We start from the raw sequence: 27,221 nt of genomic DNA, 5'->3' as shown, positions 1-27,221 counted from the left end.
TTTAGAATGAAGGGACTAGCTAATTACTTAGCTCAAAATATCATGCTGGTAATTAATCTACGATGAGAAATAACTAAAATAATATAATATTTTATTATTACTAATTGGAGACTTTCTTTGAAGCCTTACGTGAAGTCACTTAGGATTCTAGGTGCACACCCTAAAAAAAAATAGGGAAATTTTAGAAACTCTCGCAAAATCAGAAACATCTTGCCATCAATCTGACAACTCTAATCATAATAGTCATTGGATCTGTTTTTCCTAATAACTTACCCACCTCTGTCATTATGAAAATAGACTAATGTAACCCCCTAGACATGTATCTAAATTACCCAGCTCTGCCATTATAAAAAGATTTAAAGTAACCCCTAATCTTCATGTAAATTACCCACCTTATTGTTATAAAAATAATGCAAATAAGCCTCTAAATTTGCATATAAAATATCCAATTATATCATCATTAAAAGTTAAAGCAACCCGTAAATCTGAATCTAAATTATGCAATTATTATATATATTAAAGTGCACTAATATAAAATTCTAAATTACTATTTCTATCATTACTAAATATTATTTATATTATTATTTATATAAAGATACTACCAATGATATGTGTCACCATGCATTCATATATGATGGAAGAGACAAGAATATTAATTCACAAAAAAATAGTTCAATTAAATTTATATCAAACACACATGAAGTTGTGATGCAAAATAAAATCTATTGCAACTAGATAATAATAAATTATATTTTAGAGTATGTATTTGATATTAATATAGGAAATAGGGCGTGAGATAGATAATTATAATTATTAGCTATAAATTTTATTTTTATATTAATTCTAATTAGCTCGCGGTAGCATAAATTGATAGCCTAGTATAATTAATTAGCTGATAAAACTCGCCATTAGGTACTCGCATTTCTATCCTAGCTCAGTTTTTATATAGACATGATTGAGGGTTAAATTTGAGTGCTAAATTTTAGCTTCTATTAGCATTTATATCTTTGCTAAAATTTTTGAGTCTTAGCTAAACTTTAGCCCATCCCGTTAGTACTTCTGTTTGGATGAGCTGGTGCTAAAGTTTAGCACTTTCACTCATTAGCACTTGGATGCAAACGAGATGTGAATTTGCATTTCCAAATGTACCGTGTTCCTAAAAATGAATTAAATATTCCTGAGAAATTTACTCTTTAACTTCAATTCGGATAATCATCCACGAAGCTCGAGAGGCTGCAAGGGCGACACTCGTAGCTCACTAGTCGCTGCACAACAGAAATAATAATGCAAACGGTTGACCAGTCAACAGTCAAAGCCTTTTGAGATTGAGCACACACCACCGATTTTGGCCACATGCATTATTTGAGGAGCACCCTAAATGACAAACCAAGACGAAGGGCAGCTTGCTATCCATGGCCCAAACCATGCAGAGATCCATCCATCTCCCTCCCAGTCCCAGTGACACTACTGAGCTTGTGAGTCAGTGAGTGGTAGTGTGCACGCTACTGTCCACACAGAGCTCTTCTCTGCACTACCTCACTGTGCAGCTCCAGGGCACAGGCAGCAGAACGGAAACCCATGGCCTCTTCTTCCTCTGCGGCGAACCAACGCCGGCGTCCTCTCTTCCCCATCCTAGTCGCTCTCTCATTGCTGCCGGCAGCGGTGCTCGCAGCCACTAGAGGCGAGCAGGAGGGCGACCGGGTGCGGTTCCTCCCCGGGCAGCCGTCGCGCCCGCCGGTGTCGCAGTTCGCCGGGTACGTCACGGTGAACGAGCACAGCGGGAGGCAGGGGCGTAGACAGGGTAGGCGGGCAGGGGCCTGGCCCCCCTATGACTCCCAAATTTATATTGAAAATTTGAATTTTGATTAATTTTTTAATATAAATTAGCATGGTTAGCCTCTCCTAATAATGAAAAAAATAAATTACTGGCTCTGTCCCTGGTGGGAGGGCGCTCTTCTACTGGTTCTTCGAGGCGCATATGTCGCCGGCGCAGGAGCCTCTCCTGCTCTGGCTCAATGGAGGTTGTCGATCACCTGCTTGCTTTGTTCAAAGATATCCTGCGCTTCATGACTTGGCCTGGCCGTGACGATCGTGATGTTGAGCAATTTATTACTGTACTTAACAACAAGCACGCAGTTCTTGTTCATGTTACTTCTGTCTTGTACTTTTATTCTTGCCTTTAGGCACTGATGGTGAGCTGAATTTAATTTGCATCTTCAGGCCCTGGTTGCTCATCTGTGGGCTATGGTCTATGGAGCAGCTTCTGAGATGGGGCCTCTCTTGGTCAATGGCAACGGGACCGGGTTGGAGTTCAACAAATTTGCATGGACCAGAGGTAAGCTCTTGTCTTTCCTGCTCCGCTCCGCATTGAAGCTACACGCACTTATAGGATTTGTTACAGCCACAAGTCACATCGGTAATGCTGCTAGTGCTAGTAATACTGTTAAACCTCCTCTACCAGATAGATGTGGTTTTGAGAAACTTCATCTATTTAGCTTCCATCCTTTGCTGCCTCAGAATGTAACTAAGTTTGTTTGTTATTATGTCTGAACTCTGAAGCCCCAGGAAATCTAGCTTGTATACAACTGCTTGTTGTCGTTCACTACTTGTCTTCTGGTTGGTGTTTTGTGCCAAATAGAAGCGTTTATAGTTCTATCAGAAAATAAGGCGATGGTCAGTATAGTTTCAGAAATTGCCTGTAACTCGTTCTTTTATGTCCTTGGTCTAAATTTCATCAGAGGCCAACTTGCTGTTCCTGGAGTCTCCTGTTGGAGTTGGCTTCTTATACTCAAATACCACCTCTGACCTAGATAGCATGGACGATGGCTTCGTCGGTACTGATCTTCCTCATGATTCTTCTACTGTGAAAGTCAAGTTTGAGTTATTGTTATGATTGCTAACAGAAAATTTACAAACAATCCAGCCGAAGACACCTACACCTTCTTAGTGAATTGGTTCAACAGGTTTCCTCAGTACAAGAGCCATGACTTCTACATCTCAGGATAGAGCTATGCAGGTAAATGTGCAGACTCAAGGTCGGAACTTTTTCCATAATCTTAAAAAAGGTAAATGTGCCGACAGCTCCCTTTCTCCCAACAAAGAAATCGCAAGATTGAATGAGTCAACAACAAAAGGACACCGCCTTTTGCCTTTCTTTAACGATAAGTAGGGTACATGTACACGAGGAATAAATCCTATCTTGCCACTGTCCACTATTCTCCAGTCAAAAAAGGCATCCTAAAATACATGCAGTTCCTATTCTCTATAGAACAACCTTCGGTCGATCCTGATTCCTGACACAAGGATCCCGCAATCGCACTACAGCCTTTTTGTTAGGTCCTGAAGCAACTTGATGGGAGTCATTGTTCTGTTTAAAAAATGGGTCCAACATAGTGGAATCGGAATAACTATTTTGTTTCAAAATAAAAAATAATGGAACACAAATATTTTTTTTCGCAAACGTGCCTGAGCACGTGTTTCATTAAGAGGGAAGCAAAATGACCATTACAAACCTTAATAGGCAGAGGCTATTAAGGCGAAAACGAAGCACCACCACGCAAGTGGCACTCGACCCGTACACAAATAAGAATAGCAAGAAATACAGGGGGAACACGGCAAACCCACAAACCTAGGAACGACCACCACCAAACCTGAAAAAAAAATACTACAAGCCATATGATGCAAAGGTCGACAACACGACAAGAGGTGGCAAAGCATCCACCCGACCCACCAGGCGGCAAAGCATCCGCCCAAACAGTAGCACAAAGACAGCGGCAAAGCATCCGCCACGGCAACGAACAGAAGGGCGGCAAAGCATCCGCCAGACGAGCATTAGAGAATAGAGAAATTGCTAACCCAACAAATCTAGAGTGAAAAGGTGCCATTGTTAAGTATGGTGATTATCTTGAGTCAAGTCAACGTGTGAAACACATGTTATACAATCTTTATGGAGGATATTGATCAAATCTGATGGAACAGGTCATTATGTCCCTCAGCTTGCTGAAATGGTGTATGAGCGCAACAAGCATCTTGAAATGAATCAGCATATCAATTTGAAAGGATTTATTGTAAGTGTCTAAAAAATCTCCTTTCCATATTTGTGTTTTAGTTTAAAAGTACACAAAATGTAACAAAAAAACAAAATAATTGAGTCTCCATCAATGGCATTGTACTGGACTTGTAACTTGAGGAATCTGTATGGACAAACAAATTTTGGAATTCTCACATGAAGGCTCCTTTTACATGTCATAGGACAGAAGAGTTTCTTTCTGATTATTGCTGAATATCTTTGTACTTGGAAATAAAGATATTCTAGTTTTAGCAACTGCAAACTAATTATTCCCACAAGAAATGAAGGAAAACAGTAATTAATCCTTGTGGTGTTTTTTTTTGTTTTATGCTTCTTTTGCAATTGACTTTGGAATAATCATTCCTCCTGTGAGTTTCTACAAATAAGAGTTACTCCCTCCATTCCAAAGTAAGTTAAAACATGGTAACAAAAGCAAGGGTCAATGATGAAACTGCCCCTACGAAACATCTCGCATGTCCAACTGTTGCAGAGCCGTAGGGGATGTCTGCCAGCTTCACTAAGCTTCACCGAAGCAAACGAGTGGACGAGAGCATCCGAAGCCTTCCACCAGTTTTGTTTGTTAATTTCTCTACCGCCTGCTGCTACTGCTATACATTGAATCTTGTGCTATTTGCTCCTTTATTTTGGAAAAACTTTTGAATCGCAAATGTGCAATTATTTTGGGATGGAGGGAGTATAGCTGAATCATATGCTGTCCACACCCAAGTACTCTAAAAAATTTAGTCGCTAATACACACCTAACTTTGATAGGTTGGCAATGCAGTGACTGATGATTACTATGATGAAAAAGGGCTGGTTGAGTTTGCCTGGAGCCACTCGGTGATCTCTGATCAACTTTACCAGCATGTAAAAAATGTTTGCAACTTCAGGACCATCTTCTTTACTGGGGAATGCACCCATGCAATGAACCTTGTATACACTCAGTATGATAAGATTGATATCTACAACGTGTACGCACCAAAGTGCAATACTGACGAGTCAGCACTACTTTCATCTAGCTCGGACAGCACAATAGAAAAGACTGCGAAGGTAATTTCACTGTTCAATAACTTCTGCCAGTACTGTAGCAAATACGATAATAGGATGAAAATGAAGGAGGGAACTGAAGATGACTGAAAGTGAATTTTTCAGAAGAAGTTCAGACGATTGAGGATGTATTCGGGATATGATCCGTGCTACTCAACCCACATTGAAGATTACTTGAACATGATTGAAGTACAGAAATCACTTCATGCGAATATCAGTTGATGGATCAAGGATAGAAGATGGAGTATATGCAGGTGGCACATGTGCATGATCTTCCTTGTGGTGCATCTGTAGTAGCAATTTGATAATCGATGCTGGGCATGAAAGTTTATCTTCATAAAAAATTGTTGCAGTTACTCAATATTCGACAACTATGATGACAACTTATTTACTGTTCGTCCTCTTTACTCCAAGCTTGTCAAGACTGGACTAAGAGTTTGGGTCTACAGGTTTGGCTCTTGCAGTTTGCTTGTTTACTTTTGAAATCAGAGCATCATTGCAACTTTCATACTAGAAATTATAAGAGTAGGTTCATGATTGTCATTATTTATACTCACAAATATTCATTACATTTCAACAAAAGTTCACTAACGGAAACCCTAAATTTGCCAAGTGTCTCCTTGTTTACTGAGTGTCACAAGATAAACACTCGGCAAAGGCTCTAGCTTTGCCGAGTGTTTCTCCATCATGGCACTCGGCAAAGATGCCGTCACTATCTCCTCACCGTCCCCGTACCTTTTTTACCGAGAGCCAATACAACACTCGGCAAAGTCTTTGCCGAGTGGCGACAAAAAACACTCAGCAAAAGCTTTGTCGAATGTTTTTCTGGCTTTGCCAAGTGTCACTGGCACTGAGCAAACTGTTTCCTTAGTGATTGTTAAATGCAAGTTGTAACTCGACCTGGCCATAAATCTCTTCAGCTGACTTACTGAATTCATAACCACTAGAAACTTCTATATGAAGTTTCAGCCTCTGCAACAAGCAAATGCTCACAGCCATTATATAATACTTCAAGTGATTACTCTCCCTCCGTCCCGAAAAACAAGTCACCCTAAGAATCAAAACTTATCCCAAAAACAAGTCATTTTACCCTATTTAGAAAATGCATGTGCGTGCAAGAATCAATTAGTGCTAAATATGGGTAATAAATAGGGGCAAACATGGTCATTTAACCTTTTTGTTAATTTGTCCTATAATTTCCAGGATGACTTGTTTTTTGGGACGGAGGGATTACTTCTTATTTGGGACTAACTATGGCTTTTCCTTTTATTTTTCTTTTAGTGGAGATATGGATGGAAGGGTTCCAGTTATTGGTGTTAGGAATATGAAGATCCATACACTGTAGGCCCATATGACCCATGTACCTGTCTTCTTCATATAGATAGCAGAGCTACTGCTCCCTTCTTCTAATTCTATTCTCAATCCTATTCTTCATCCAAGGTCTGTAATATGGAATCAGAGCAGGTTCGAGCATAGTCCCCTACCTGAGATCCATTTTTTTCCACCGCCGGCTGGTTGCCGTCCGCCCGTCGAGGCGGCGCCCCATTTGCTACCTGTCCGCCCCCCGCCCGTCGCGGAGGCGTACCATCTAGCTGCCGTCGCGGCTCCACGCTCGCCGCCCGTCGCCATCCTATCTGCATCGGTCTGTCGCTCGTCGCGGCCCCTTCCCATCACTCGTCGCAGATCACAGGACTACTGTCCATTTGCCTCTGCTGCCCCCTTTGTGGCTCGTTGCTCTGCTCCTGCCAGTCGGGGCTGCTGTCCGTTTGCATCTGCTGCTCGGTCCTGTCATTCTGGTACTCTGGTGCTGCACACGAAGGCTGAGAACAGAAAAGGTCCCCTGTTGTTGTTTGCCCCTGGACTGCTGTTTTGTGGAGGCTGCAGGTCATCTTCTCTGCTATTGAGGTCCCTAGCTCTTTGTTGCAGCAAGTGTTTTCAGTGCTTCAACATGTCAGAGTCAACAAATACAATTGCTATCGCAGCTGTTTCAGATTACATTGCTCCAGAGACTTGGTTTTTGGATTCTGGGGCTTCCTTCCATGTGACATCCGACAGGTCCAAATTGGTAGCTTGTAAGCCTGTCACTGATGGTAGTTATATCAATACAGCCAATGGAACAGCTTGTCATGTTACTCATCAGGTTTCCCTTCAGTCTCCTCATTTCTATATACCTGATGTTTCCTGTGTACCTCAGCTAGCAATGAATCTTCTATCAGTGGGTCAAATAGCTGATATGAACTGTTTTGTTGGATTTGATGAGTCATCTTGCTTCATTCAGGACCGTCAAACAGGGAATGTGATTGGGACTGGTCATCGTCGTAGGGATTCTTCTAACCTCTATGTTTTGGATACCTTATGACTTCCTTCTTCCGCTGCCCGTGCATCCTCAGCTGTGTCATCATCAACTTCATCGTTTGCCAAGTGGCACCATCATCTTGGCCACCTTTGTGGGTCTCGATTGTCCACCTTGATTCATCAGGGACATCTAGGTCATATTCCTATTGATTCTAGCTTTCATTGTAAGGGTTGCAAGCTTGGCAAACAGGTACAACTTCCATATTCTAGTAGTACTTCACATTCTGCTAGACCTTTTGATCTTATTCACTCGGATGTTTGGGGTCCTTCACCTTTTTTATCCAAGGGTGGTCATAGATACTATGTTATTTTTATCGATGATCATTCTCGATATACTTGGATCTATTTCATGAAACATCACTCACAATTATGTTCTATTTATCAGTCTTTTGCTCGCATGTTCCATACCCAATTCTCTGTTGTTATTAAAATCTTTCGTTCTGATTCTGGAGGTGAATATTTGTCTTCAGCCTTTCGTCAGTTTCTCACCTCCGAGGGCACTCTTCCTCAGCTATCATGTTCAGGTGCTCATGCACAAAATGGTATCGCTGAGCGCAAACATCGCCATCTCATAGAGACTGCTCGAACACTTCTCATTGCATCTTTTGTGCGCTCTCATTTTTGGGGAGAAGCTGTTTCTACAACTGTTTATTTGATCAATCGACAACCTTCCTCTAAACTTGCTGGGAAATGTCCTGGTGAGATTCTTTTTGGGATACCTCCTAACTATGACCATCTCCGAGTTTTTGGGTGCACATGTTATGTCTTACTTGCACCTCGTGAGCGAACTAAATTGACTGCTCAATCCGTTGAATGTGCTTTTCTAGGTTATAGCCCCGAGCATAAGGATTATCGTTGTTATGATCCTTCCTCTCGTCGCATGCGTATTTCTCGCGATGTAACATTGTTGAGAATCGTCCTTTCTTCTATAACCCTTCTACTCAACCCTCATATTCTCCCACGGAGTCCACATCATTTCTTTTTCTTCCTCCTATTTCATCTACTGATGCTGCCATATCACCACCACCACCTCCTCCTCCTCCTCCTCCTCCTCCTGTTAGTTACCCTTATCCCTGATCCTACTCCTTCCACCACATGCACTATGCCACCAGCTCCACCCTCTAAACCACCTATAACACATGTCTACACTCGTCGTCGCACAGGGCTTTCGCCTAGTCCTACTTCCTCGGTCAGTCCTGATACTCCTGTCTCAGATGAATCTAACAATATTGATGAGTCATGTGCTATCTCTGATGAGTTACAGGCTGGTCCACGGTATAATCTACGGGATCGCACTACTATTGAGCCTCCTGTACGCTATAATCCGCGTGTGAGTGCTGTTGTTGTTGAGCCATCCACTTATCATGAAGCTTCTTGTATTCCAGAATGGCAGCTTGCTATGTCCGAAGAGCTTGCTGCTCTTGATCGTACAGGCACTTGGAATATTGTTCCATTACCGTCACATGCGGTACCTATTACATGTAAATGGGTATTCAAAATCAAGACCAAGTCGGATGGTTCTATTGAGAGATATAAGGCACGTCTTGTTGCTAGAGGGTTCCAACAGATTCAGGGACGAGATTATGATGAGACATTTGCCCCTGTTGCTCATATGACTACTGTCCGTACTTTGATTGCAGTGGCTGCTATTTCTTCTTGGAGTATCTCTCAGATGGACGTTAAGAATGCTTTTCTTCACGGTGACCTGCATGAGGAAGTTTATATGCATCCACCCCCAGGTGTTGCTGCTCCTTCAGGACATGTTTGTCGACTTCGTCATGATTTATATGGCCTTAAACAAGCTCCTCATGCTTGGTTTGAGTGCTTTGTTATTGTGGTTTGGGCTGCTGGTTTTTCCCCTAGTGATCATGATCCTGCCTTATTTATTCATCTCTCTCCACGTGGACGTACTTTGCTGCTTTTATATGTTGATGATATGTTGATAACATGAGATGATGTGGAATATATTTCTCAGCTAAAGTAGCAGCTTGATGAGCAATTTCAGATGTCTGATTTAGGTCCTCTCAGCTATTTCTTAGGAATTGAGGTCATACATTCTGCAAAGGGATATTATATTTCTCAGTCCAAATACATACAAGACCTTATTGCCCGTTCTGGCATTACAGATAATCGGACGGCTGCAACACCTATGGATCTTCACCTGCAGCTTCGCCCTAATGACGGTACACCCCTTGAGGATCCCTCTCGATATCGGCATTGTGGCAGAACCGCCCGACATAAACCGGCTTAAGTGCGCTAACCATCGTTGCAAAGTCAATTAGGTTTAACTCGCACAGCCGACGGAGCACATCGGAGGTCTGTCGGGTGAATTCCCGATAAAACCACTGAAACCTGGATCGAACAAAGCAGCATAACTCACACGAAGGCGAGTCCAGAGATTACAACACCTCACAATATATTACAACACAGAGAGTTTAACATAAAAGTAGAATTACAAACCAAGTTCCAAATTTAACAAGGTACTTTTCAAAGCCAACATATAAGAAGTTCACCAGTCCTTTATTTTAGTGGAAAGTAAACACGAGAACTAACGACGATATGGATGTCTCGAGAAAGCCCGATACAAGACATCACTCGTTCTTGTCATCATTGGCCAGGGACGCATCCCACTCCACGGACCAACCAGGCGGGAGAGTGCAAGGCCAGGTCAAACTGGCAATCATGTCCTCAAAAGTATTTCCTGAAACAAAATGAGCCACAAACAAGGCTGAGTATTCTAATACTCAGCAAGGCTTACCCGACTGAGGGTATACTTAGCCCTTTAACTAGACATGCAAGGCTTTTGGCTTGAGGGGTTTGTTTTGCCGAAAAGTAGTACAGAGTAGATCCTTAATCTTAGGTTTTAGCTTTCTGGTTCTAGTTCAATTAACCACTCTAGGTGAGCATCTATCCAATAGCATACATGGTGGAAACAATTATTTTTCATCAATCAACCATATTCATCATCATCATCTTTCACTTCTTACTCTATGTAGCAGAAGGGTTAAGCAGTCCCAAACCGTGAGAAGCGGACGATTCGAATCGAATTTGTTAACCTGGCCAGGCAGACCTAAACACACGTCACGTGGTTACTCCTAGAGTCACACGTGCGACTTTTCCCTTCAATTCCCGCTTCATGGAACAGGCCCACCGCCCTCGACTACAGAGCCCGGCCCTGCACCCGTCATTAGCTAGATGAGAACGACGTCAAGACGGTGGGAAGGTATGTTCCGGCCGCGGTTCAATCCAGTACTTAAGCTTACCGATTACCATATTCTCGGCATGTGATTAGTACGTTCAAATGCTTAACCACCACTACCACACACTGCGGCCTTATTACTTTTCACTAAACAGACGGGGCATCCCGAGTATCACGACCCCGCCCGTAGACCTTATAGTTGTAGCAAGTAGTAAACAACCAATTCCTATATTTTCTCGCGAGTGACAGGAAATCACTCGACTTCTACCGAATCATTAGCAGAGCTAACTAGCGACCTACACATACTAGTGTTCAAGCATCGGTACCTAGGATCATGCAACTAAGGTTCCAGTCAACTCCTGTAACTTAAATGCACAAGTAGATAGAAACAATAATAAGTTGCGTTATTTAAAATAGAGGGACATGCGCCGGGGCTTGCCTTCCTGGGCGCAACTGGATCTGGGCTCTTCCGAAATCAGGTTCGGGTCTTCAGTAGCTTCAGTTAGATTCACTTGAGCTTCACGCTGCTCACTCTCGGACTCGGGCACCAGCTCGTATGTTCCGTCAGCGAGAGTGGTAGTATCTAAATGAGATGCACACGGGTGAGTTGTTGTGATGATAACAACTTATAACTTGCTTCACTATAAAGTTGTAAATCAAACAAAACCCGAAGTTAAAGAGTGAAACACTTCCATTCATATTTTACTGGGCAATCGTTTATAGAGTAGTAACTCAACATATCTAACTACACAAGACATCATGATCAACAGCACAGGAAAACTATACTAACTTCCTAAACAAGTGGGAGTAGTTTCCTATAGCAATTAAAACATGGTTGGTTAATAAATCAACAACTCAGCACACAAACAGTAGTAAATTCAACAAAAAAATTACATCCAACAGAAGGTAAACAGAACTAGCTATCCTGCAAAATTCATCCCAAAACTTGTAGCCAATTATCCAGAACAATTCATGTAATCAGACAACTCCTAGAACAAGATTGAATTATACAGGTTATACAAGAGTATAAAACAATCTCAAACTTTAAAAGTAGGTCAAAAAAGGGATTAAGTAGCTACTGTGAATTTTTCAGGATTTATTATGCACAGAATTAAATAGGAGAAAATAAACAAAACATACAGCAGCTTAACAAGATTAATTTTAGATCCTGTTCTAGTCATGAACTGGGGTTCAAACTTCATGGACCAGCTAAACTATTCAAAAAGAACACTCAGAAATATTTTCATGATTTATCATCAACATAAACTATTTATCATAATTAAAGTCTACTAAACAAGGATTAAATCAAAGAATTAGCTATACATGAGAACTGACCACAAAATTTTTATAGAAACACTAGTGTCACATGAAAAAACCACCATAAAAATTTCAGATCATAACAAGGCTTCAAGAAATAATTAAGAAAAAGAATAAACAACTAGCCTTTATGCACCTGGTAACATAAATCTAATTTTCCAGCAAAAATTTTCATCTAACAACCATAATATTATGATTCTAATGCATAGAGATTTTCATAAGGATTCCAGAACAACTGGATTTGCTATTTTACGAATTTTCTACGAATTTCTATTGAATTTCAAAGTTTACAGCTAAAAAATTACAAAGGGGCCCTTGCTGTTACTATTCAAACGAGTCACAAGCTATTCAAATAACCCCCCCGGGTTTCTGTTCTTCTCAACCCGAGGTCCCTGGCCGGGGTTTGAAACAGGGGAGGCGGCGGCGGCCGGGGGCGAGGGGGAAATAGGGGGAGGAGCAAGAGGAGGGTGAGAGGGACCTAGGGGTGGCCATGGTTGGGCGCGGGATGGCCGCAGCAGGCGGCGCCGCGGAGAGGGGCGGCCGGCGGCGGACTGGGCCTGCGGCGGCGGCGTTCCGGCGGGCTGGGGCGTCGGCGAGCGGGTCGGGGAGCACCAGCGGAGGGTGAGGGAGCTAGCTGCGGGGTCGGATGGGCGCGAGGAAGGCCGGAGGAGGGAGCTCCGCGGAAGCCTAGGGATGGGCGGCGCAAATGGCGGCGGCGGGCGGCCCTGGACGCCACGGAGGGCTCAGCTCGGCGCGTGGAGCAGGGAGGGGAGTAGAGGGGGAGGGAGGAGACTCGTTTGCGAAGCCAAAGGAAGGGAGGAGTGCCAGTGAGGGGCGCAAGCAAGCAGCGAAGCGGCGCACGGCATGGCTCGACGCGTTCGTCGCCGTGGCGCGTCGATGGCCGTCCTCGGCGTGCGTGCAAGGAGATGGCGCTGCGTGGAGAGGCCAAGAGGCTTCGCGGAGGAGCCAAGGACGGGGCGAGGTGAGGGCACGGCGCGTGGCCGGCGACCTTGACCCGGACGGCGACCTCGGCTCAGCAGAAAACAGGGGAGGGAGAGAGAGAAGGGAGAGAGAGAGAGAGAGAGAAATGGAGTTTGACTGATTCAAAATTCAAATTTTTCTCAAAAATTCCTTTTGAAACATAGAAAACTTCGAATACGAAAGTTGTAGAGAACTTAAAAACCTACAACTTTTATTTCAGGAACAAGTTTAAACGAGAAAAGGTTTAAAAGTTATTTTAAATTTTCAAAAACTACAAATCAAACAACTTATCATTTCATGTGATTTTCATCATTTGTACCCCTAGAGTTCAACTGGACATTTACAATTCTTTTCATGGTGAACATGTCTATTCATTTTCATATGCCTATTTGCCTTGGTGTGAAAGTTATTTGAGGTTCCTGACCTATGCACATATACACACATACATATGCACACATATAAGTTATTTTCCAAAAAGAAATGCATAATTTGAAATTCTCTTGTTTATTAAGCATGAAATCATGTTTAAGATTTCTTGATTAGTATTTTAAAACTCTGAGATGTCACAGCCTACCCCCCTTAAAAAGAATCTCGTCCCGAGATTCGAGTAACTAGACTAAGTGTGGAAGGTGTGTACCTTGGAGAGAAGCTAGAAAACCACGATAATGTTCATTTAGATAGGTTTCAGTCTCCCAGGTGGCTTTTTCTTCCGTGTGATGATTCCACTGGATTTTGTACATTTTAACTACTTTTCTTCTCGTTACTCTTTCTTTCCGATCCAGAACTTTGATAGGGTATTCCACATAGGAAAGGTCCGGTTCTACCCGTATATCCTCTTGGTCAACAATCTCCGTGGGAACTCGGACACATTTCTTAAGCTGAGAAACATGTAAGATGTCGTGTATGGTGGATAGTTGTGGAGGAAGTCTCACTCTATAGGCCACGGGTCCACAAATTTTGATGATTTCATAGGGACCAACATACCGGGGAGCTAGTTTTCCTTTCACTCCAAATCTTTGTACACCCCTGGTTGGAGAAACCTGAAGGTATACATGATTTCCAACTTCGAATTGCAAGGGATCTCTTCTTTTGTCAAAATAGCTCTTTTGCCTAGATTGTGCCGCTTTAAGATTTGCTTGGATTACCCTCACTTTTTCTTCTGCCTCAGTTACAAGATCAGGTCCAAATACTACTCGTTCTCCGACTTGCGACTAGCTCAAAGGAGTACGACACCTTCGACCATACAAGGCCTCAAATGGTGCCATTTTCAGACTTTCTTGATAGCTATTGTTGTACGAGAATTCTGCTAGAGATAAGCACTTATCCCAACTCTTGTCAAAGTGAATGACACAAGCCCTCAACATGTCTTCTAGGATTTGGTTTACTCTCTCTGTTTGTCCATCGGTTTGTGGATGATAAGCTGAGCTTCGAATCAGTTTGGTACCAAGAGAAGCTTGCAATTGTTCCCAAAAGCGTGCTGTGAATTGAGTACCACGATCAGAAATGATCGTTTTAGGTACGCCATGTAGGCAAACAATGTGATCGAGATAAATCTCGGCATATCTCTTGGCATTATAGGTGGTGTGCACTGGGATGAAATGGGCCGTCTTTGTAAGTCTATGCACGATAACCCAAATAGAGTCGTGCTTCTGGGATGTGTTTGGCAATCCCACAATGAAATCCATACTTATGTCTTTCCATTTCCATGATGGGATAGACAAAGGTTGAAGAGGGCCGGCTACTTTCAAATGGCTGGCTTTTACTCGCCGACAGGTATCACATTCGGAAACATACTTAGCAATTTCCCTTTTCATCCTAGTCCACCAGAAGTTTTGTTTAAGATCTTGATACATTTTGTTACTGCCTGGATGAATGGAGAACTTGGAAAGGTGTGCCTCATCGAGGATTTGCTTTCGGAGCTCATGATTCTTTGGAACGACTATGCGGCTTTCGAACCATAGAATTCCATGGTGATCTTGGCGGAAACACTTATATTTTTCTTCCCCTTGGGAGAGCTTCTGCTTGATGATGTTAATACCTTCATCATGTAGTTGCGCCATGATAATTTGATCGTGGAGGGTTGGTTCAATGGAAATGTGGTTTAAAGTGCCTTGGGGAATCATTTCCAAATTTAATCTTCTCATTTCAGAACACAGTGTCTGGTCATAAGATTCCACAGTTAGGCAATTACAATGAGTCTTGCGGCTTAGTGCATCCGCGACTACATTGGCCTTGCCCGGATGGTAGTGCACCTCGAGATCGTAGTCTTTGATTAATTCCAACCATCTTCTTTGTCTCATATTTAGATCGGCTTGAGTGAAGATATATTTGAGACTCTTATGGTCTGTGTAGATATTGCAATGAGTGCCCATAAGATAGTGTCTTCAAATCTTCAGAGCATGAATGACGGCTGCTAACTCGAGATCATGAGTAGGATAGTTCTGCTCATGTGGCCGAAGAGATCGTGGAGCATAGGCAATGACTCTATTGTCTTGCATGAGCACACAACCAAGACCCGTACCCGACGCGTCATAATACACGTCAAAGGGCTTGGCATTATCAGGTTGAGCCAGGACAGGGGCCTTAGTCAGCAACTCCCTTAGAGTGTGGAAAGCTTTCTCACATCTTTCATCCCAGACGAATTTCATTCCTTTCTTTAACAGCTCGGTCATAGGCTTGGCAATTTTTGAGAAGTCCGGAATGAATCGACGATAATATCCAGCTAGACCAAGGAAACTGCGAATTTGATGAACGGAAGCAGGAGATTTCCAGTCCATCACTTCTTGCACCTTACTAGGATCAACGGCTATGCCTTCACTGGATATAGTATGACCCAAAAATTTCACCCTGTCTAACCAGAATTCACATTTGGAAAACTTAGCATATTATTTATGATCTCTGAGGGTTGAAGAACAATGCGCAAATGTTGGGCATGGTCCTCTTCATTCTTGGAATAAACAAGGATGTCGTCAATGAAAACCACGACAAACTTGTCAAGATCAGGCATGAACACCGAATTCATAAGGTACATGAAATAGGCAGGTGCATTTGTGAGGCCAAAGGACATGACTAAATATTAATATAGTCCATATCTTGTAGAGAAGGCGGTTTTAGGAATGTCACAGGGTCGGATTTTGATCTGATGATATCCAGAACGAAGATCCAACTTGGAAAACACCCTAGCTCCAGCCAACTGATCAAATAAAACATCAATGCGGGGAAGGGGATATTTATTTTTGATTGTCACCGCATTGAGAGGCCGGTAGTCCACACACAACCTCAAACTATCATCCTTTTTCTTCACAAATAGGGCCGGACAACCCCAAGGTGATGCACTAGGGCGAATGAAACCTTTGTCAAGAAGTTCTTGAAGTTGAATTTTTAATTCAGCCAATTCCTTAGGTGGCATTCTATAGGACCTCTTTGAAATGGGTGCAGTGCCTAGTTGCAACTCAATAACAAACTCTATGTCCCTATCCGGTGGCATTCCCGGCAAGTCATCCGGAAAAACATCGACAAACTCGCATACCACTGGGATTTCTTCTATTCTGGATTCGCTCGTGGCATATGCACAAGAATTAGAGCACTCTTGGGAGGGCAAATAAAGAGTAGTGGCTCCATATTTTGGTGAATTTATTTCAACAGCTCTCGAGGGAATATCTAACATGACCTTATGTTGAGTCATCCATTCCATTCCCAAAATAATATCCATGCCTTCCAGTGGCAAAAGGATGAGGTCGGTTTTGATGACTATACTTCCCAATTTAATTGGTACAAACGGTATAACCTGGTTGGAAGCAATTTTACCACCCGGTGTTGATATCATATAAGAACTTTTTGTGTGGCAAAAATCCAAACCCAGTTTTGCACCAAATTTTGCACTAATGAAACTGTGGGATGCTCCGGAATCAAATAATATAACTGCAGGCTTATTGCGGATAGAAAATATACCCGTCATTACTGGCGCTTCCTCAGGTAATTCTGCAAGAGTGGTGAAGTTAACACGCCCTTGCCTGACTTGAATAGTCTGCCTTCTCCCCTTGTTCTGGTTGCTCTGAGTAGAACCTTGACCCTGGTTTTCTTTCTTAGGCTGCGGACACTCTCGGGCGAAATGAGCTGAACTCCCACAGTTGAAGCAACGATTTTTATCGTCTGGACGGGCTGGTGGTGGGGCAAATGGTCTGGGACCAGTTAGCTGAGGAACAGGGGGTCGCATTACACCATGTTGCTGTGGTGGTCTGAAAACCCAACGCCCTGGCTGAGGGGCCTTCTGAGGAATTGTAGGAGAAACATTCTGCACGAAACGATACCTCGGTGACTGAGCACTCGAGGGTCTAGGTGGAGCCTTTCGTTTCTTCTCAGCACGATGAGCCACAATGCAATCCTCTTGTGTAATTGCCAGATTAACCAGCTCATTGTATGTGTCGACCCTAATGGGATTCAGACGTTCCTTGAGCTTGGTATTGAGTCCTCTACGGAAGCGGTCACGCTTCTTAGCATCTGTGTCAGCATGATAGCCCGCGTACTGACAAAGACCATTGAAAGCTTGGGCATATTGAATAACCGTACGAGTCCCTTGAGTAAGAGCCAGGAACTCATTCAGTTTCCTTTCCATAAGACCCTCTGGAATATGGTGGTCCCTAAATGCATTCTTGAATTCGTTCCAAGTAACAACATGATCGGCCGGAAGCATGCCATGGTAGTTGTCCCACCAAAGACAAGCAGAACCGCGAAGCTGTTGTGCGGCAAAAAGAGTCTTATTTTCCTCCGAACATGGCACCGGAAGTAGTGCAAACTTGGACTCGATTGTGCGAATCCAAGCATCCACATCCAGTGGTTCTTCTGTCTTGTTGAACAGGGGAGGCTGAGTTGCAAAGAAATCCTGATAACCAGCAGCTTGAGGTTGATGGGCGTGATGTCCACCTCACTGCTGCCCTTGGACAAGTTGGCGAAGCAACTCAGTCTGGGCGGACAGGACTTCCGCAAAGCCTGGTGGTGGGGGTGGCGGCTGTTGCGATCCGCTACCACTCGCATTCACAAAACCCTCCGGATTGCCACGCGTTGATCCCACCATCTGGAACATGCAAAAACTCTTTGGTGAGCAAGTAATATACAATGCCCCAAAATACAAAAGAGTAAATGCAGAAAAATTTGTATTCTACTCAAGCACTTCGGCAGATAGAGTCCTTTACTGAGTTTGGTAATTTCCTATATCCAGACACGGCAGACAGATCAGAGTCTAGATAGACCTTAATTGTGAAAAACAACGCGTGCTCAGGTGCAAACCTCAGTATTTCCCCACTACCACAAGTACTTTTATCGATTTCCAGTTTAAAATCATGATGCATGCACGACCTATTTGTCTTCACAAAACAAACAATTGCCAAATAGTTTTGGACTTACGAGGTTAGCGCCGGTAGCATAGCACAAAATTACGTCTCTCCCTATATATATCTAGCCGAGTTCTACCCGTTCTTAACTTAACGTAATCGCGGTTAGTGTACCTGCAGAAGATGCCTAGCATGTATATATATGAATATCCATGACTGGACCCTTCGTGCCAGCACTCACGAACGGCCCCCATGCGTCCTATGCCACATGGGTAACGCATATGCAGTTGCCCACATATTCACCCATACATTGCCATTTACTATAGAAACGGCAGCCATACAATTTTCCGTCGTATGGCCAACGTTAATATACACTACTCAGTGGCGTATTCACAAGTTCCTTTACTCCCAATATAATCGACCGAGGTCGGTATATTGGTAGCAGCTCAAGTAGGCCACTGCTTGAGCACAACGTTCGGTTCGCATCACCGACGGAAAGGTCAGTCTCTCTCAGCTGACTGAGTATTCTTTACTCCCAATATAGTCAACTGATAGTTGGTATATTGGCAGCACCTCAAGTAAGCCATTGCTTGAGGTCAACGTTCGGCTCGCATCACCGACGGGAAGGTCAGATCCCACAGCTGACTGAGGATTCTTACCTTCTTACCTTAGCGTAGGTGCGTCGTTACAAAATTCAGGGGTTGATTGAGCACAAAATAAGGTCTGACGGAAAGTAAAGTGCTGGAAGTCAGGTACATAAAGACATAAGTTAGATAGCCAACTAGTAACTTCCCATAATTTCCCTAGGGCTTTACGAACTAGGCACCATCCTTAACGAACCAACATATTTTGCAAACGCAATTGTTATGGTCAAAATTTAATTAAAATCCTTCAAAAACTCGTCACATTCTCTGGTGCACGCTTTGTTCGGCTCTGATACCAGCTGTGGCAGAACCGCCCGACATAAACCGGCTTAAGTGCGCTAACCATCGTTGCAAAGGCAATTAGGTTTAACTCGCACAGCCGACGGAGCACATCGGAGGTCTGTCGGGTGAATTCCCGATAAAACCACTTAAACCTGGATCGAACAAAGCAGCATAACTCACGCGAAGGCGAGTCCAGAGATTACAACACCTCACAATATATTACAACACAGAGAGTTTAACATAAAAGTAGAATTACAAACCAAGTTCCAAATTTAACAAGGTACTTTTCAAAGCCAACATATAAGAAGTTCACCAGTCCTTTATTTTAGTGGAAAGTAAACACGAGAACTAACGACGATATGGATGTCTCGAGAAAGCCCGATACAAGACATCACTCGTTCTTGTCATCATTGGCCGGGGACGCATCCCACTCCACGGACCAACCAGGCGGGAGAGTGCAAGGCCAGGTCAAACTGGCAATCATGTCCTCAAAAGTATTTCCTGAAACAAAATGAGCCACAAGCAAGGCTGAGTATTCTAATACTCAGCAAGGCTTACCCGACTGAGGGTATACTTAGCCCTTTAACTAGACATGCAAGGCTTTTGGCTTTAGGGGTTTGTTTTGCCGAAAAGTAGTACAGAGTAGATCCTTAATCTTAGGTTTTAGCTTTCTGGTTCTAGTTCAATTAACCACTCTAGGTGAGCATCTATCCAATAGCATACATGGTGGAAACAATTATTTTTCATCAATCAACCATATTCATCATCATCATCTTTCACTTCTTACTCTATGTAGCAGAAGGGTTAAGCAGTCCCAAACCGTGAGAAGCGGACGATTCGAATCGAATTTGTTAACCTGGCCAGGCAGACCTAAACACACGTCACGTGGTTACTCCTAGAGTCACACGTGCGACTTTTCCCTTCAATTCCCGCTTCACGGAACAGGCCCACCGCCCTCGACTACAGAGCCCGGCCCTGCACCCGTCATTAGCTAGATGAGAACGACGTCAAGACGGTGGGAAGGTATGTTCCGGCCGCGGTTCAATCCAGTACTTAAGCTTACCGATTACCATATTCTCGGCATGTGATTAGTACGTTCAAATGCTTAACCACCACTACCACACACTGCGGCCTTATTACTTTTCACTAAACAGACGGGGCATCCCGAGTATCACGACCCCGCCCGTAGACCTTATAGTTGTAGCAAGTAGTAAACAACCAATTCCTATATTTTCTCGCGAGTGACAGGAAATCACTCGACTTCTACCGAATCATTAGCAGAGCTAACTAGCGACCTACACATACTAGTGTTCAAGCATCGGTACCTAGGATCATGCAACTAAGGTTCCAGTCAACTCCTGTAACTTAAATGCACAAGTAGATAGAAACAATAATAAGTTGCGTTATTTAAAATAGAGGGACATGCGCCGGGGCTTGCCTTCCTGGGCGCAACTGGATCTGGGCTCTTCCGAAATCAGGTTCGGATCTTCAGTAGCTTCAGTTAGATTCACTTGAGCTTCACGCTGCTCACTCTCGGACTCGGGCACCAGCTCGTATGTTCCGTCAGCGAGAGTGGTAGTATCTAAATGAGATGCACACGGGTGAGTTGTTGTGATGATAACAACTTATAACTTGCTTCACTATAAAGTTGTAAATCAAACAAAACCCGAAGTTAAAGAGTGAAACACTTCCATTCATATTTTACTGGGCAATCGTTTATAGAGTAGTAACTCAACATATCTAACTACACAAGACATCATGATCAACAGCACAGGAAAACTATACTAACTTCCTAAACAAGTGGGAGTAGTTTCCTATAGCAATTAAAACATGGTTGGTTAATAAATCAACAACTCAGCACACAAACAGTAGTAAATTCAACAAAAAAATTACATCCAACAGAAGGTAAACAGAACTAGCTATCCTGCAAAATTCATCCCAAAACTTGTAGCCAATTATCCAGAACAATTCATGTAATCAGACAACTCCTAGAACAAGATTGAATTATACAGGTTATACAAGAGTATAAAACAATCTCAAACTTTAAAAGTAGGTCAAAAAAGGGATTAAGTAGCTACTGTGAATTTTTCAGGATTTATTATGCACAGAATTAAATAGGAGAAAATAAACAAAACATACAGCAGCTTAACAAGATTAATTTTAGATCCTGTTCTAGTCATGAACTGGGGTTCAAACTTCATGGACCAGCTAAACTATTCAAAAAGAACACTCAGAAATATTTTCATGATTTATCATCAACATAAACTATTTATCATAATTAAAGTCTACTAAACAAGGATTAAATCAAAGAATTAGCTATACATGAGAACTGACCACAAAATTTTTATAGAAACAATAGTGTCACATGAAAAAACCACCATAAAAATTTCAGATCATAACAAGGCTTCAAGAAATAATTAAGAAAAAGAATAAACAACTAGCCTTTATGCACCTGGTAACATAAATCTAATTTTCCAGCAAAAAGTTTCAACTAACAACCATAATATTATGATTCTACTGCATAGAGATTTTCATAAGGATTCCAGAACAACTGGATTTGCTATTTTACGAATTTTCTACGAATTTCTATTGAATTTCAAAGTTTACAGCTAAAAAATTACAAAGGAGCCCTTGCTGTTACTATTCAAACGAGTCACAAGCTATTCAAATAACCCCCCGGGTTTCTGTTCTTCTCAACCCGAGGTCCCTGGCCGGGGTTTGAAACAGGGGAGGCGGCGGCGGCCGGGGGCGAGGGGGAAATAGGGGGAGGAGCAAGAGGAGGGTGAGAGGGACCTAGGGGTGGCCATGGTTGGGCGCGGGATGGCCGCAGCAGCCGGCGCCGCGGAGAGGGGCGGCCGGCGGCGGACTGGGCCTGCGGCGGCGGCGTTCCGGCGGGCTGGGGCGTCGGCGAGCGGGTCGGGGAGCACCAGCGGAGGGTGAGGGAGCTAGCTGCGGGGTCGGATGGGCGCGAGGAAGGCCGGAGGAGGGAGCTCCGCGGAAGCCTAGGGATGGGCGGCGCAAATGGCGGCGGCGGGCGGCCCTGGACGCCATGGAGGGCTCAGCTCGGCGCGTGGAGCAGGGAGGGGAGTAGAGGGGGAGGGAGGAGACTCGTTTGCGAAGCCAAAGGAAGGGAGGAGTGCCAGTGAGGGGCGCAAGCAAGCAGCGAAGCGGCGCACGGCACGGCTCGACGCGTTCGTCGCCGTGGCGCGTCGATGGCCGTCCTCGGCGTGCGTGCAAGGAGATGGCGCTGCGTGGAGAGGCCAAGAGGCTTCGCGGAGGAGCCAAGGACGGGGCGAGGTGAGGGCACGGCGCGTGGCCGGCGACCTTGACCCGGACGGCGACCTCGGCTCAGCAGAAAACAGGGGAGGGAGAGAGAGAAGGGAGAGAGAGAGAGAGAGAAATGGAGTTTGACTGATTCAAAATTCAAATTTTTCTCAAAAATTCCTTTTGAAACATAGAAAACTTCGAATACGAAAGTTGTAGAGAACTTAAAAACCTACAACTTTTATTTCAGGAACAAGTTTAAACGAGCAAAGGTTTAAAAGTTATTTTAAATTTTCAAAAACTACAAATCAAACAACTTATCATTTCATGTGATTTTCATCATTTGTACCCCTAGAGTTCAACTGGACATTTACAATTCTTTTCATGGTGAACATGTCTATTCATTTTCATATGCCTATTTGCCTTGGTGTGAAAGTTATTTGAGGTTCCTGACCTATGCACATATACACACATACATATGCACACATATAAGTTATTTTCCAAAAAGAAATGCATAATTTGAAATTCTCTTGTTTATTAAGCATGAAATCATGTTTAAGATTTCTTGATTAGTATTTTAAAACTCTGAGATGTCACAGCCTACCCCCCTTAAAAAGAATCTCGTCCCGAGATTCGAGTAACTAGACTAAGTGTGGAAGGTGTGTACCTTGGAGAGAAGCTAGAAAACCACGATAATGTTCATTTAGATAGGTTTCAGTCTCCCAGGTGGCTTTTTCTTCCGTGTGATGATTCCACTGGATTTTGTACATTTTAACTACTTTTCTTCTCGTTACTCTTTCTTTCCGATCCAGAACTTTGATAGGGTATTCCACATAGGAAAGGTCCGGTTCTACCCGTATATCCTCTTGGTCAACAATCTCCGTGGGAACTCGGACACATTTCTTAAGCTGAGAAACATGTAAGATGTCGTGTATGGTGGATAGTTGTGGAGGAAGTCTCACTCTATAGGCCACGGGTCCACAAATTTTGATGATTTCATAGGGACCAACATACCGGGGAGCTAGTTTTCCTTTCACTCCAAATCTTTGTACACCCCTGGTTGGAGAAACCTGAAGGTATACATGATTTCCAACTTCGAATTGCAAGGGATCTCTTCTTTTGTCAAAATAGCTCTTTTGCCTAGATTGTGCCGCTTTAAGATTTGCTTGGATTACCCTCACTTTTTCTTCTGCCTCAGTTACAAGATCAGGTCCAAATACTACTCGTTCTCCGACTTGCGACTAGCTCAAAGGAGTACGACACCTTCGACCATACAAGGCCTCAAATGGTGCCATTTTCAGACTTTCTTGATAGCTATTGTTGTACGAGAATTCTGCTAGAGATAAGCACTTATCCCAACTCTTGTCAAAGTGAATGACACAAGCCCTCAACATGTCAGTAATCCTCCGCTTGCGCCTTGAGTTTGAAGGGGGTGTTAGGAATATGAAGATCCATACACTGTAGGCCCATATGGCCCATGTACCTATCTTCTTCATATAGATAGCAGAGCTACTGCTCCCTTCTTCTAATTCTATTCTCAATCCTATTCTTCATCCAAGGTCTGTAACAATTAGAACACGGTACTGGGTCGAAGCACTTGACCTTCCTATGAAGTCACAGTGGCAACCATGGTACCTAAACAATCAGGTTGGTTCACCTTAAAACAAGCCCTAAAATTCCCATTCCCGTAATGCACTTCTTTTCAATGTTCGCTTGATATTGAATCGAATTTAGGTTGCTGGAAGGTTTATTGAGTATGAAGGATTGACACTGGCCACTATCAGAGGAGCAGGCCATGATGTGCCTCAAGACAAACCAGCAGAGGCACTTGTCTTAATCAGTTCTTTCCTTTCAGACAGACAACTGCCAACGAAGAAAAACAACTAATGGCTGCATAATAATTTGCTGAATGAGAAAGAGTGAAAATTACTCATATTGGCATTGACGTAACAGAGCACGAAGTTTAGGTACACATTTGCGGAATGAAATTTGCCGAAATGAAAAGATTACATTGTTGGTAAATGATTGTACCTTTAGGATATCTGTTGGCAGGTCATGTAGCTGCGAAAATATTGGGAGCTCACTGTGGTAGTTGTTAGTCATATTGCTGATTTTGATTAACAGCGAGGCTTGGTTTATTCTTTATACAGCTTTTAATCAGGTCTGGGGATGCTTTGTTCCGAGTCATATCATTGTTAAGTTTATGATGTATGGAAAGCTCTGGCCTGCTTTCAGAAGTTGAGTTATTAGTTATCACCTGTGTCAGTTTCGTCTCTTCTTTATCTTTATTTTGATTTTTCAGATTAAGGACATGTTTCCTACAGGGCCTAGTCGATGCTGGCTTTGTGTCGTTTTCTCAACTTGAGTGATTCTTTTCCTGGACCAACCAAAATGACATTTCTTCATGGGGCAACATGAGCACATGGGAAGCACACTAAGGGCCCATTTGGGAGAGTTTCTACCAACTTCAGCTTCACCTATTTTATGCAAATTGAGATATAGTATGAAGTTGTTTTGCACGCTGAAGTAAAAATAAACTAGAAACTCCAATTTAGTCTGAGCAAAAGTACATTTGCTGAATTTTGCCACCAATTTATGCTCCTTTAGAACCTCAAACACCAGCCTCAAATGTTCTAAGTGTGCCCCAAGAGTTGGACTTTACACCAAGATGTCATCCATAAAGATGAGCACAAACTTTATCAAATATTTGGCAAATATTCCATTCACCAACAACGGGTGGAAGCATAACCTTAGGATTGATTTAGATCATTTTTCCTTTATTCATTCCCCCAGTTAGCCAATGGATGGCTATGTTTTGTAATAATCATTTGGCTGTGTACACTCTGTAGATGCCGGAACTCATTTCTATTATATGAAAATCAAACACTGGAATGTGGATGGTGCATTGGTAAGACTAAATGGCATCACCTTAAACTAGAAGTGGCCATGATGCGTCCTGAAAGTCGTTTTGTGCTCATCTGAGGGAAGCACTTGAATTTGATGAAATCCGGACTTCATGTCCAATTCAGCAAAGTAACAGGACCCAGCTAGCTCATCCAACAATTCATCAATGATGGGCATGGGGAACTTGTTCTTGATAGTAATTTCATTAAGCTTCCTGTAATCAACACAAAAGTTCCAGGAACCATTTTTTTACTAAGAGGACAGGAGATGCAAAAGGGCTCATGCTAGGGGTGATCAGGCCAGCAGCCAACATTTCATTAACCTGCCTCTCAATTTCATCTTTCTGTAGTGGAGAATATCTATATGGTCTAGAGTTAACAGGGGTAGCAGTAGGAAGTAGAGAGATAGTGTGGTCATACATTCTTGATGGTGGTAGATACTTGGAGTCCTTGAACACTTCATCATACTGATTAATTAACATCTTGATAGCAGCTGGAATAGAAGGCACATTGTTAACATGCTTAGGAACTGACTGTACCATTGCCATTTCCCAAATGTCCTTGCCTTTGGCAGCCTTGACTAACCGCTCAGCAGAAATACTAGTGATATCAGGTTCAGACTTGGGTACCACACCCTGCAGCTTGATCAGGTTTCATGATAGGGAACTTGAACCCATTTCTCCTGCCAATCACAAGTCATTGGTCGAAATTGTTCTAGCCAGTCTATGCCTAACACCATATATATAGGCACCAAGAGGGAGCACCAAAGCATCAACTCTAAAGGAGTGTCCCTGAATCCATCAACTGAACTTGTGAACTGCCTAATGATAAAGGATAGTCTGGCCATAAGGCCATTAGCCTCCTTAACTTCTATGGGAGGAATGTCTACACCACAGTACAAGGAACTTTCTCCAGCATTCTAGCACTAATGAATGTATGGGAACTGTCAGTGTCGAGGAGTTGAAGCAACACTTGATTGGAAGCCAGTGCTCCGAATTTGATCATCTTACTTTTCTCTGCGCCAGTGATAGCATTCAAGGAAACCAAAACATCCTCAGGAGCAAATAGATTCTGTGGTGACTCAAGAACATCCCGCAGCAATGCGCTCTATTCGCTTGGCTTGTCAGCCAATTAGCCAGCAGTACTGTTTTCTCATACTAAATCAACACCAGCCACCAGCTATTAGCCAGTCAGCAGTACTGTTCTCTTATAACAAATCAGCACCAGCCACCAGCCACAGCCAAGCGAACACAGCTGGTTAGCTGGCTATGAAATTCAGCCCCATCACCTCCATCTTCCACAGCTATGAAATTCAGCTGAAGGCTAGCTGGCTAGCTGCTTGCACTTATATCGGGTTAAATTTCTCTCCACACTTGTAGCACAATCCATTTTGTTTCCTGAATTCCCTCGGTTGTCTAGCTTTCCATAATTCACCAGCAGAAAACTAAGATGTAGTATCAAGCTTGGCAGGAGGAGCAAATGATTTGGTGGACATAGCATTAGTGTAACACTTCTTGTTTCTACTAAGCAAAGACTCCTGCACAGCTGCTAACATAGCAGCCTTGACCATGGTGTCAGGAAGCTGCATCTCCAATGCAGGTCTCAACTCATCTTTCAACAACCCTAGAACAAACCGAGAAACCAGAAAAATCTCACTGTCAGTTTTGTCAAAGAGTTGACAGTTCCATCAACTTATATCTCTGTGTGTTCACCTCAAACTCTGACAGCACAGACTGTTCAAATTGTTCCATAGATTGAGTACCACATACATCCTTGTGAGCCTGGTGGTACCAGTGATCTGCTCGACCAGACAAGTTCATAATAGCAACA

At 43.1% G+C, this 27,221-nt stretch overlaps 1 pseudogene; it reads left to right on the top strand.

The window, feature by feature from the left end:
* Positions 1-1,463: 1,463 nt before the first annotated feature.
* LOC120674647 lies at positions 1,464-24,375 on the top strand (annotated as a pseudogene).
* The last annotated feature ends 2,846 nt before the right edge of the window (positions 24,376-27,221 follow it).

This window comes from Panicum virgatum, chromosome 5N (assembly GCF_016808335.1).
Source record: "Panicum virgatum strain AP13 chromosome 5N, P.virgatum_v5, whole genome shotgun sequence".
NCBI lineage: Eukaryota > Viridiplantae > Streptophyta > Magnoliopsida > Poales > Poaceae > Panicum > Panicum virgatum.
Note: the sequence above shows the minus strand (reverse complement) of the source record. Positions and strands in the feature narration are given on the sequence as shown.